This window comes from Sardina pilchardus, chromosome 7, assembly GCF_963854185.1.
Source record: "Sardina pilchardus chromosome 7, fSarPil1.1, whole genome shotgun sequence".
In the NCBI taxonomy this organism is placed as follows: Eukaryota; Metazoa; Chordata; class Actinopteri; order Clupeiformes; family Clupeidae; genus Sardina; species Sardina pilchardus.
The window spans coordinates 27,311,655-27,325,273 of record NC_085000.1 but is presented as its reverse complement, the minus strand read 5'-3'; the positions used below and the strand labels follow the sequence as shown (position 1 = coordinate 27,325,273).

General features: G+C 49.4%; 1 long non-coding RNA gene across 1 annotated transcript in view; it reads right to left on the bottom strand.

Moving 5' to 3' along the window:
• Positions 1–13,619, bottom strand: part of LOC134087837 (uncharacterized) — a 51,818-nt gene that overhangs the window by 24,568 nt on the left and 13,631 nt on the right. The window contains exon 2 of the long non-coding RNA XR_009939862.1: positions 6,845–6,919. This is a non-coding gene — a long non-coding RNA (uncharacterized LOC134087837). The remainder of the gene's footprint in view (positions 1–6,844; positions 6,920–13,619) is intronic.

Sequence of the window (13,619 nt, the reverse complement as noted above, 5' to 3'; positions counted from 1 at the left end):
GTATTTTGTTAGATGGCAGCCACTTGGGGGTTTGTGTGCAGGATTGAGTGTGAGAGGAGCAGAGCGTTAGGAAGCCCACTCCACATGTCCTGCCTTCAAATGGCTGTACTAGCCTCTTTCTCTCTCTCTCTCTCTCTCTCTCTCTCTCTCTCTCGCTTTCTCTCTCTCCCTCCCCTTCCCTCTCCCTCCCTCTGGCAGATGAGATCCCATTATCAGCTGGACGAGAACTCCACCTCCAGGATTTCACAGCTCCTCTGTTTATCACATGGTCCTGTCAAGTTGGGCACCATTAACCGATAATGAAAGGAGACAACCGATGCAGTTACAAGCAAAGCACTCCGCATTCTACAGGCCTAAGCATGTATCTGGGAAGCTGACTATGTCTATTCAATTCTGCTCAGCATTCAACAGCCCTGCCACAGTGCCTCTGCGTCTCCTTCTCTCAACCCCCCCCCCCCCCCTCCCAAAAAACACCTCAGCTCAGCGGCACCCGCCCCTTCTCAATCCACTTTATTGCCTTGTTGCTGTTCTCTTTGGGAATTTTATGGGGTAGAAAAAGGCACTGGCTGAAACAAAATGGCTCTTTAAGAAGAAAAAAGAGGAGGAGGGGGGAGGCTAGTGCCTTCGAGCAGAGTAGGCTCTCCAAAAAGGTGTGCCTGGGAAGCATATAGAGCAATAGGCCATCTACTAACTACAGTCAAAAACAAACAAACAAACAGACGATCAAACACCAAACAAACAGACATGGTAGCTTTCTTTCTTCTCCCTTTGCTTTTTTTTTCCTAAAGTGAAGACACCTATTATTGTCCAGATGACTGTGCCTAGATCGATATGCACACTGCCAAGCAGGCTATTACTCCGCATGTCTATAAATCCATTACCGTCGGCTGCGTTTCTGCCCATTCACGCTCATTAAAAAATAAATACTTTTTTCAAAAGCGGGAGAGGGGAGGGGAGGGGGGTGGATGTGAGTAGTGGGGGGTGGGAGTTTGGAGAGATGTGGGTGGAGGTGGTTTTGCGACAGACGTGCCATGTTTGCTTTTGCCTGATTACCCCTCAGTGAAGAAACACAATCTGGGTGCGCGCACACACACACACATACACACACACATAACTTAGGGAGGGGGGGTGGGGGGGCAAAAATGCCCCTGCAATACAAATAAGTAAGCCAGTAGCTAAAACAACAGATAGAGAGAGAGAGAGAGAGAGAGAGAGAGAGAGAGAGAGAGAGAGAGAGAGAGAGAGAGAGAGAGAGAGAGAGAGAGAGGTGACACGGATGAGTGCGCCAAAAGCCTCACAGCGGCTTGGCAAACCCTCTCTGGCCCTGGCCCCTTAAGTACTCATATCTAGTAACTTCATTTAATACCGCTCACCAGGGACGGGCAGCGCCGGGCCGCCAGAACAGCGCATCTGAGGAGGCAAAACAGGCTGCTAAATGAGAGGGAAGAGAGAGTAGCAGTCAGCTCTCCTCTCCTCTCCTCTCCCCACCACTACTGCCACCCCCTCCCCCTCACAGTCCACACTGGCATAATATTTAGCACTGTGATCAGTCATCCATGGCAACGAGTGTGGATCAAAATTCACCCAGTGAATTTAATAGGCGAATGCCCCGAGACAACAAATCCATTTAAACAAGGGGGGGGGGGGGGGGGGTCATCTGTTTTAGGGGGGAGGCAAAGGGGTACAAGATGAGAGTAGTACTGATAGGATAGCCACACTGATATGCAGAACCTGAAGATGACAACAGGAGAAAAAAACTTACAATAGACAGAAGGGAGGGACAGACAGCAGAGAGGAGAATCTCTGGAGATGAGCTTCATTCTCTTCCTCTTTTCTCTCTCTCTCTCTCTCTCTTGCCGTCTCGCTCTCTCAGTCGCTCGCTCTCTTTTTCACCAGAGGTCATACTCACACCCTCCTGCTTGCAGCCAGGAACAAACACTCATGTTTCCCTTCAGGAGTCTCAAACTACCTCCACTCACATTTACATCTGTCTGACACACACACACACATACACACACGGCTGCTCCTACTGACAGGCTCTCTCTTCGAGCGGACCAGAAAAACTTGACTTCAATTTACCCGCTGCCATTTTGGCTCTCTGACCGTTTAAGTGCTTACAGTTTTACAAGTTTTCTGGGGACCAGGGGAGGGGAGGAGCGGGGCGGAGAGGAGAGCAGGGAAGTAGTCCTCCACAGACTCAGAGAGCCATGGCTGCCTCAGACGAGGGCAGAAAACTACATTAGCAAAATCACTTCTTGTAGAAGTGCTGTAGAACAACACCTGTTAAAGCATAAAAACCTTCACTGCTTACCAGTGCCAATACACACAAACACACACCCGCATGCACTCACTCACACTAAAACTCTCACACATACACACGAGGACACACGCTCACATAAGGCATTATTAAGTTCAATTTCAGTTCAAGTGTTTATGCTACACACCAGTAAAGAGTGCCTCTTGAACACTCTTTTCATACATTGCCTCGTTCTCGGAGACAATCTCCCTCAAGAGTCAAACAAAACCAGAAACACACAAAGTCTCGCCTCCTTAAAAACCCCTCATTAGAGAGATTACTACCCTGCCGTCCTGTCATTTGACATCATAAACGCAGTTGAAAGAGACCTCTTTGATGCGATCCCGGGGCACGTCACTTTCTTTGAGCGATCGCTCGGAGTGTGCGACTGTGCAGAGTCATCCCGTTTTTTCCTTCACCGCCATAGCCGCATTTGGCAAGCCTGCAAAAAAACCTGGCCCCCTTCGCTCTCGCTCTGTTTCTCCCTTTCCCTCTCTCTCTACCTCTATCCCTCCTTCCCTCTCTCTCTCTCTCTCTCTTTCTCTTTCTCTCTCTCTCTCTCTCTCTCTGACACAACACTCGCCATTTTATTTATTGTGTTGCCAAGCCATACAAAACTCGTGAAAATTAATCTAGCGCGCCACAGCTTGCTAAAGCCATTGCACGCACCGCGCAAGAAAAGCCGTGTAAGCACACAAGTCTGCCAGATGCGTAGCTGTCACCTGGTAAACAAATTATATCACTCTTGCTGAAAAGAGGTGGGGGGGTGGGGATGCAGGAAGAGAATATATTTCTTCGGGTTTAATTACACAGTCGAGGGCTTGTTCGGGGACTGGGTGTAAACAGCTTCTCTCACACACACACACACACAGTTGACATACATCAATCCCCCCACTCCACTCCAAATACATATAACTCTTATGCAGTGCTAAATGGGCAATAATGTCTGCAAACAAACATGATGGCTGGCTGAATGCATGCCCTGCCAGAACCCCCAAACATGTGAGCTCGCATTTAAGCACTCTCTGTGACGGCCTTGAATTTTCTCTTTGTTTTGCGGTGTGAGCCTGTAAATGGCCTATCAAGGCTAGCCCCATCGACCCCCACCCCCCGTACACACACACACACACACACTTTTCCTCAGGTGCCTCTTTGCCCTTCACCAGACTCTACATATTCAGCATGGTTGGCTGGGGCCAGCCCTGTCTCTGGGCAAAGAGAGCAGCGCATTCATCTCTCTTCACAAACACCAGATGAACTCAGCTGCCCGGAAAAACACAAAAACACCCGGCCTGAGCTCAACACCGTTCATAAGCCAACAATCGCCAGCCACTCTGACTACCTAATAATGCAGCTCTTTTTTTTTCTTTCTTTCCTTTTTAAACAAACCTTTTGTTTTAAAAAACAATAAGTTCATGTACAAAAAAAACACACACACACACACACACACACACACACACACACACACACACAGTAGCAACTATATACAAAGATGAAATATCTCCGATCTTCAGAGCTCATTGAGAAAAGCAAATGAGGTAGAAACTAGCTGTGCGGCACGTCCACAGCGATCATCATTACAATGACAGATCTGAACTGCTAGTGTAAAGATAGCCTCGCGTTCTATACAGTCAGCGGTTAGCGGGGGGGGGGGGGGGGTTGCTAGAGGAGCGAGAGGGGAGAGCAGTGCAGAGAGGGGGCAAAAAAAAACAAAAAACTGAATGGGGCCTGTAGCTTAAAGCTCGCCTGTCTAACCCAATCAGCTCAAAGCCGCTCTGTGTGAGGAGAGGCATGTAAGTCTGAGCAGGGCTTCGTCGAGCTCTCAGCCCCCCCCACACAGACACTGCCACCCGATGGACACTTTGTGCAACCGCACTAAGCATTACATCAGTGGAGAGAGGATTAAAAGGATTCTTCTGTTCTGACGCACGTTGGTTAACTCAACGTGCAGACTTTTACAGAACAATTATCATGATTAATGGAGCACTGGCCTCAAAAAAGTGCTCATCACCGTTTTGATGTGTTGTGTCACCTGTCTGTGATCCAAATTATAAGCTGTTGTTTTTTTTTTCTTTTCTTGGCAGTCTTCTTCACACATTGAAAAGAATGACAACAGCATGGATCAGAGCACACAAGCAGAGTGACATGCTGTGGGAAGTGGTGACATTATTTTGGGGTGCGGTGAGAGGCAGGGACTGGAAAAGAGCAGCGCTGGTTGACTAAGCGCTCAGTTTTTGCAAACAAGAATGTGTGTGTGTGTGTCTGTGTGTGAAAGCAAGTGAGTGAGTGAGTGTGTGTGTGTGTGTGTGTGTGTGTGTGTGTGTGTGTGTGTGTGTGTGTGTGTGTGTGTGAAATCGAGTGTGTGAATGTGTGTGTTCCAAAAAAAAGTAGTGTGAGAATGTTTTTAGACTGGTGTTCTGTATGGAATGATCACAATTTTCTAACATTTCAGTAAACTAAATACCGCAGACCAGACCACAGATACTGTACTACAAGGACGTTTCTCCCTTAAATAGCAGATCATTTGGATGGACCACACAAATCTCTTATCTCCAGTAACATGACGCAGAGACAGTACTGGGGGGGCCTCTGGGGGTTACAGACATTTTTCTTTCACTTTCCTGCACCCCCCCCCACACACACACACACACACCAAGCCCACCCCACCCTACACCTCCTCTGCTTAAAACGGTGGGAGGAAAGATTTACTGCAGAGAGCTGCTTAAATCTCCCAACCTGCTATTACACAGAGTCTCCCCCTACACGGGGAGAGAGATATCAAGATGAGGAGGCGGTGTGTGTGTGTGTGTGTGTGTGTGTGTGTGTGTGTGTGTGTGTGTGTGTGTGTGTGTGTGGAGGGATGAGAGTGTGTGAGAGAGTATGTGTGTGTGGGAGACATGGCCACTGATTGTCAGTATGCAGGGGTGGAGTGGTGGCGGTGGCGTCGAGAGAGCGAGAGAGAGCAAAAACAAAGATGAAAGTAGGTCCATTTCAGATGTGGCTGCTCCTGGAACGAGCTGGGCAGGAGCACAGGGGGGTCATTGTTCTCCAGGAGCGCAGGTACATTCCGGAACAAGCAAGGCAAAACAAACGCTTTGACACAGCCAGCGCAAACACAGCACTGAGACACACAGACACAGAGAGAGAGAAGAGCAGAGAGAGAGAGACAGAGAGAGAGAGAAGAGCAGAGAGAGAGAGAGAGAGGGAGAGAGAGAGAGAGAAGCGAGGCAGAGAGCAAGAGAGATTCATGACCTACCCTTCCCTTCAGGCTCACTGAATCATCCTGAAGGGTGGACATGCCTGAAGCGAACATTCCCCACATTGCAGTGTGCATATACACACTGTGTGTGTGTGTGTGGGTGTGTGTGTGTGTGCCTGTGTGTTCATGTGCGCCTGTAAGTATGTTTCTGCGTGTGCGAGTGTGTTTGTCTTCTCTGAGCATCTTGGGTGTGGGTGAGTCCTCAGCAGGCAGGCGTTATGACAGAGTTGTTTCAGCCCCCAATCCGGCTTGTCACAACGCATTTCTCAAGCCTATCTGCTCGCCATTTTATCAAATTACGGAGCGCGATGGAAGCCATCCTCTCCAGAGTGGGTATGTGTTTGTGTCTGGAGAGGTGAGAGGATCCTTTTAGACGATGGAAAAAGGTGGTGTGTGTGTGTGTGTCTAGGCCAGTGTTCAATCGAACTTGATATTTTGAAGATGGAGGAAGATAGAAGGGGGAGACTAGAGTGGAAGAGATTGCTAGTCTGGCAAGGAGGCGAGGAGAGAAAAACAGAGGGGGAGACAGACAGAGAGAGAGAGAGAGAAACAGAGATGCACCGCGCGCAGAAAGCAATTACCAAACTCATTAAGTAACCTGCTCCGCCGCTCACAGAGAGAGAGAGGCAGCGCCGCCATATCATTACCGGATTTATTACTGCCGTCCTCATCTTTTCATTTCACGTGGCGGACTGCTGTGTGTGTGTGTGTGTGTGTGTGTGTGTGCGCGCGCGTGTGTGTGTGTGTGTGTTTGTGTGTGTGTGTCCGTCTGTCTGTCTTCTTAATAATGGGCAAAAGGAGAGGTCATGTCAACATAATCATATCCCTCTTCCGGCAGCCGCAGGTGTGGGATGAGTGTAGCAAGAAACGTGGATGCTGTTAAGCAAATCACAGGCAATATGGCTGGGGGACTAATGGCGTGTGTGTGTGTGTGTGTGTGTGTGTGTGTGTGTGTGTGTGTGTGTGTGTGGTGTTGGGGGGGGGGGGGGGGGGGGGGCTTAGCAGGACGGATGGGTGAGCAAATGTAAAATGCATTCGGAATGGGTGTTAATATCAGTGCAGGCATTAGACATGGCAGCCATATTAGCTTAGGGAAAACATACTGAAGAGGTAGCCTAGCTTAGCTTACAAGCCTGAAGCTGAAGCAGGGCAAAAGAGAGGAGGCAGTGGGATAGAGAGAGGGGGAGGGGAGGGGGGGTTATAATGTGAAGTTTAGGAAGCAACAGGAAGCAGGCTACAGTAAGCCACTGGAAAGGAGGAAGTGTCTTTGATGGGCTCTGGTGACTAACCTTGACTGCATTCACCCCTTTAGAAACGCCTCCACTGTCCGCCTGCTTCTTAACAAGCAGTGAAACAACACCACTCTGGGGAGGAGAGAACAGACGAGACAAGACAAGAAAGAAAAAGAGGAGAAAGAAAGAAAGAAAGAGAGAGAGAGAGAAAGAAAGAAAAAAAAAATCATGAATACATGAATAAATGGAGCAAATGAGGCAGTGACACCCTGGCTTGGCAGGTTTATGCATATTTAAAACAAACTAAGGAAATTAATGGGTGACACGGTGGCACGAGCACGCCAATGTTTTTCAGCCATTTTACAAAGCAATTAGTCTGCCACGACAAACAGGAGGAGGAGGGGGGGTTGGAGGGGGACGGGGACAAGAGGCTCCAGAACAAAATGGGTGAAAAATACCGTAAATGAAAATGTTCACTTGAAAATAAAAATGACACGATGGGCAGAGGGGACAGAAGTGCTTGGGCGGTGGGAGTGGAAATTAATTGTAACGTTCAGACTCTGGGGAGCAAATTCGTCCGCTGATTTCCAGACTCCTACCCATTTGATGTGTCCCCCCCCCCCCCCCCAACACACACGTTCACCTCATCCCTCTCTCCTCCCTCCCACACTCTCTCCCTCCCTCTTGTCCACAGACAGCTCTCTCCTTCTCTCTCTCTCTCCCTCTCCCTCTCCCTCTCCGTCCCAAGTGGAGGACTAAACGCATCAGAGCTTGGCCTCACAGCACCTGTTCAATAACACTGACATTTCACATTCAGTATCCAAACCTCCACAGCATTTTACAGCCCCCTTCAGAATGAAAACAGAAAGCAGCTGCAAGGGCTGATTTATGGGACCTGCCTCACTCACACACACACACACACACGGCTAATCCCCTCAACATTTCACATAGGAAATGACCCTCATGTGTCTACCGTCTGTGTGTATGTGTGTGTGGATGGGTGGGTGTACACGCATAATGTGTATATGCAGACATATTGTCCACGTAGGCCTGTACTGGGGATGTAATTGGCAAATGCTGTTAGCTCAAAGCCTTGGCTTTGACAGTAGTGTTGACAGTGGCCACATCTCATTGCTCTGTGATGCATGATCACATTTACACGCAGGCTGCTTGTGTGCATTTCTTTTTATAGTTGGACACCATTTTCCCCCTTCTTCTTTTAGAAATGAAAAACAGACTAATGTGTGATCGGGCTCAAAGGCACACGAACACACACACACACACACACACACTTCTCTCTGGCATGGTAGCCACATAGGTTCCATTAGCCCCCATCTGTTTGACTGCATTAAAGCATTTAGACCCCTGCAATTACTAGCAATAAAGGTTATTAACTCTGAGGATTAGATCACTGTATTAAACCATTGATCCCTCCTGTCCCTCCATGCCCCCCCCCCCCCCCCCCCCCCCCCCCTCCCCGTCTCTGACAAAACCCCCGCCCCCCCCGGCTCAAACAGCTGCGCTCTCCCCAAGACTCATCCCCAGACGCTGACTTCGAGCACTTGAGCGCCTGTTCCAGGCGCAGCCTGCAGCCTGCAACTACCCCAGGCCAGGGTCTGCAGCAGAAACAACATGGCCCCCAGACTGACTGACTGACAGCCAGGCGAGCGGAGGGGCTCACAGGCAGCTCTGCTTCCCCCCCCTACTAGCGGCTCCCGATCAATACGCAGCGTACTGAACAAGCCTGGTGATCGACCAAGTCCGCATACTAAACAATCCGACCTCCGTTTGGCAAAGTCAGCATACTCAACACGCCTACTAAACAGCCTAATCAGGCAACCAAACAGGCCTACTAAATAGCCTAATCAGACTCCTAAATAGTCCAGTCAACCAAACAAGAGCAAACGGCCCTTTCGGACTGAACTCTGTGCACTGTGGTGTTCGGGACCAGTGTGGAGTGAGGAGTTGGGAGCGAAGGCTGCATTGTCCACAGTTCAGCCGCAGCCTGTGTGTGTGTGTGTGTGTGTGTGTGAGTGAGTGTGTGTGCAACAATGGACCAGCACTCAAAGCGATACGGGGGATTTTTTCTTCTTCTTTCTTTCACAAGGGCAGAGCAAGCTAGCATGTCTTGAGCTGACTTGAGTGACTGACTGCTTGTCTGCCTGTTGGACTTGAACAGGCCCCGTTTTTTTTCTCTCTCTCTCTCCCTCTCGGTCTCTTTTTTTCTTTCATTATTCATCAGTGGCCTCAATCTTATTATGCAACGCGCCCATTCTGCCCCAGTAACCCTCAGTCCACCCCCCTGACACGGCGAAGCCCCCCGAATCTCGTGCTGGAATCACAATCCCCTCTGACTGCCTCGGCCCTCTGTGGCTCGGCCCACATCAAAAGACCAGTGACAGCTCTCATGACTAAGCCTCCCCTGCTGGGGCTTTTCTCCCTCTCTGTATCCCTCTCTCTCCCCCTCTATCTCTCTCTCCCTCGGTCTCTCTCCCTCTCGATCTCTCTCTCTCTTCATCTCCGTATCCCTCTCTCCCCCTCTTCCTCTCTCTCCCTCTCCCTCTCGATCTCTCTCTTTCTCCGTCTCAGTCTGTCTCTCTCTCCATCTCCTGATTTTCTCCCCTCCTTCCCCTCTTGAAATTCATCAGAGGCAGGAGAGAAAAGATGGTGTGTGTGTGTGCGCGGCGGTGAAAAAAAAAAGAAGAAAAGTCTCGCATCAGATGAGGCGAGCCACAGACTTCACAAATCGATCCTAATGCAGTCCTTCAAAAGCCATTTCCAAGCCATTCCGACTGGATGTGACTACGCAAGCAAGGCAGATGACAAATGTTGCTTTTCTGAAGGGTCCGGGATTAGCTGGCAGGTCAGGAGCACAGAAAAAAGGAGGAGGAGAGAAAAAAGAAAAGAGAGAGAACGCGCCTCAGTCTGAGTGGAGTTTGGGCGGGCAAAGGGATAGGATTCTGAACATGGCGTCCCTCACCTCAGTACAGAGCCCTCTCTCTTCCTCTCTCTCTCTCTCCCTCTCTCCCTTCCTCTCTCTCTGTCAGAGAGGGGACACAATCAGCGGTTAGCAGTGTTTGTGGGCCCCCTGGAGAGTGCTCGGGAGCATTAGATATTTATAGTTTTCCTGAAAAGGAGAGGAAAGAAAAAAAACCCTGTGTGTACACAACAGCCTTGGCTCTTGACATTCCAGGCATGGATAAAGGGGTGGTCCATGACTAAGAAATGAGACGGGGCGGGGGGGCAGGGGGGGGCTTTTCCCCTCCCATTTACTGAAGGTTCACACAGGAGGACGGGCGTTTGGTCATCGCTGACCTGAGTGAATATTAATAGAAAGAAAACAGATTACCTGCTGATTAGCAGCCATTATCAGGCAGCTCTATTAACCTTTGAGAAATGGACTGGCTGCTCGCTGCTTAGCCAGGCATGCTCCATCCTCCCCACCCTCCCCCTACCCGGCCCTGCCTTTACCCACCCCTCAGTTCACCTCCCTCTGCCCGTAAATCTCACTCTCTCACTCGCTTTCTTTCTGTCTCTCTCTCTTTCTCTCTCCCCAGGATGGAGGGGGAGGGCGAGAGGGGACTGCAGTAGGAGGACTGCTGCCTCTGCTGTTAGGTAAGCACATTGAGCCGTCAGCCCTGGACATCCATCACCATGGCGACACAGTCTGGGGGGGGGGGAGAGAGGAGGGGAAGGGGGGTACTCTTCCCCCATATCCAGGGGGAAAATGTTCATTAGAAAACATGTGTATTTAGTTGCTGAAACACACACATACTATGTGTGTGTGTGTGTGTGTTGTGTGAGGTCTCCGTGCTCTGCACATGGTTTACCCACAGGGTAGTGGGGGGCGGGCGGGGTGGGAGGTGTGTTGCAGTAGTTTTGGGGCAAATGATAGCCTTCAAAAGGGGGGGGGCAGAGGGGGATGTGAAATTTCTACACATTTGCACATTAGCATTTTTAGGTCAGTGTGCTTCAGGCCATCATTATGCTGCGCTGTAAAGTCAAAGCCAAGGCAAGTCTAATCACTGTTCCAACGCATGCCAACGGCCAGGGTGACTTCATTTGTATGACAACACTTGATCAATAATTGTGTTCTTCAGTTGACTGTTGTTAGCGAACCGGAATTGCAAGCACACAGATGAAAAACGTCTTTGAATAATGAAAAACTGACTAATTGTACTGAACCCAAATACACTTAGAGAGTTGCCAATGTTTCCCTCAATTTGACACTAAATTAACGAGCTGCTGGTTTAGCAGTTATTTAATCAGACTGTATTTTAATCAACGGCATTTAAAGGCATCGCGTGATAATAAATCATTTGTAGTCATTACGAGTTTGTGGCTGTTGGATACTCCAGGGCTTGATGATTCATGAAGAGGCCATTGTCTTGGCAAACAAACAGCTCATCCCTCCTGAGCTCCTTGCTCCCATCGCTGGGGATGCAGTGTGTTCTCACTGCCGGGTGAGGGAAGTGACAAAGGTCCTATACGTTAGCTACAGGGGGGCGATTTAGTTGGACGCGTACGGGCTCCCCCGTCGTTCTCCATCGCCCGTGGAGACCAGACGAAGGTGGGTATAGGTAGTGCTGCCGTATAGGTTCTGCATCTTCAATAAGGGGCGACTTTTAGGGGTTTGTGGTGGTGTGCAAAACGACACGTATTGTTAATCTGAAGACGCCCCACTGCTGCTAGTACCACCGGCTCTACTTGGACAGGCTTGGGAAGACATTAGGCTTGCAAGCTATTGATTGGCAAATTCTTTTCAGGCGCTCCTAAGCTATTGATTTGTGCTATTCAATTTTCTACTCAACAATTAAAGCCGGGCACACAAAAACGAAAACTCCTGACACAATAGGCTACCTCTCCTTCTGTCTGCCCAATTCAACAGGCTCTACGTCTCCACATATCTTCAGCCGAGAGGAGATGGGGTGTGTGTGAGTGTGTGTATTTGTGTGTGGGTGGGTTTGGGGGGGGGTGTAGCGTGTGAAGACATACTCATACTCATTCCCCAGCGCCCACTCCATTGGTGACTTGCATTTTCCTCCCCCGACGCACAACAAATAAATGCAAATCATAGCACTGCTCTCCCTCTCTCCCCAGCTGCACTAATAAAACACCACCAAACAGGCTGAGCCTCGCTTGCTTGACATTTAGCGGTCCTCCTCAGCGGCAGCAGCAGGAGGGGCTTTGTGTGTGTGTGTGTGTGTGAGAGTGTGTGTGTATGAGTGTGTGAGTGTGAATGTGTGTGTTAGAGAGAGTGTATCGGGTGGGGGGGGGGGAGGGGAGGGGGATTGGGTGGGAGAAATGAACCCGTTTATACGTCTTGACACCGTGGCCCGGCATGAGGAAATAAGAACATGGCTCTCACTTACTGCCTGGCCACGCACCCCAACCCATACATCAGGCCCGCCCGCCACTGGGGCCACAGGCAGCAAGGTCAACCCCATTTCCTCCTGCAGCAGCCGCTGCCGCATCATACACACACACGCACACACACGCACGCACGCACGCACGCACGCACGCACGCACGCACGCACGCACATTCACCATCCACATGCATGCTTTTACATGCCATTACAGGGAACCATATCATTCAGACTAATGGAATCAAACGTGTAGCCTACACTGGACAATAAGACTTAGCTGACATGCTTTGTTTATGACATTTCACAATGCAAAATTGTGGAATATGATATGAATAACCACATTTTATTTATTTACTAAAGAATAACTGTATATGTGTTTCTAGGATGCAAGGAATGTTTGGAGGGGAAAATACTATGTGCTTCGGGGAGTTAAAAAAAGAAGAAGAAAAACAACATCATTTGAAAACAAAATGGTGCCTTGTTTATATGTAAGCTAGACCCCGGTGTGAGGGGAATAAGATGTTCTATTAAAGTTTAATTCCCCTGCATTTTCTCAGGATTAATGAGCACACAGTCGAGCGATGCAATATGCATGCCATGCCACGGGAGCAGACGAGAAGGAGGTTCTCGCTACAGCCTAAGCCTCGGCAGCCCAGCACAGACGTGATGGACTCTCACTCACTCTCACACACACACACACAGACACACAGACACACAGACACACCAAATACAGCTGCACACAAGATGGATGAAAGGACGAACGGCTAGGCTGTGTTTACTGTATGCCAGGTCATACGGTAATCGCAACCAGCTCTGCGTCCTAGTCATGTTTCTGTACGAGCAAATAGGTGTGTGTGTGTGTGTGTGTGTGTGTGTGTGTGTGTGTGTGTGTGTGTGTGTGTGTGTGTGTGTGTGTGTGTGTTTATTTGACTGGGAGAGACAGGCCTTGGGATTGCCATATAGCCAAGCGGCATCTGCATATTCCACACAACAGGGTATTAATGATGTCTGATTAAAGCTCAGAGAGAGGACACAGATCTTCACAGCTTGAGGTGTGAAATAAGTGTCACTCAAAGCAATAGGCAGCCCGAAAGGTGACATTTAATATAGCAGCAAATGAGGGCGGCGCTGATTTGAAAAAAATGCTTACAGGCTAGGCTATTAATACCGGGAATGAAGCCGTGGTGTTGATTGCTTGGCTGAGAGGTAAGGCCTTGGTGTTTTCTCTCCCTCTCCTCCTCTTCTCTCCCCTTTCTGTGAGCATGCATGTGTTTGCGTGTGCGCTCGCGTTCGCGTGTGTGTGTTCACGCTTGTGTAGGCACTGAAGTCATCACAGCGCTTCACGCTAGGTTAACATTCTAAGAGCCTTGGGGAAATAACATTTAGGCTACAGCAAACTTATTTAACATCACAACCTCATTTACTCTGCACAAGTGGAAGGCGCAAAAGAAGCAGAGAAAAAGAGA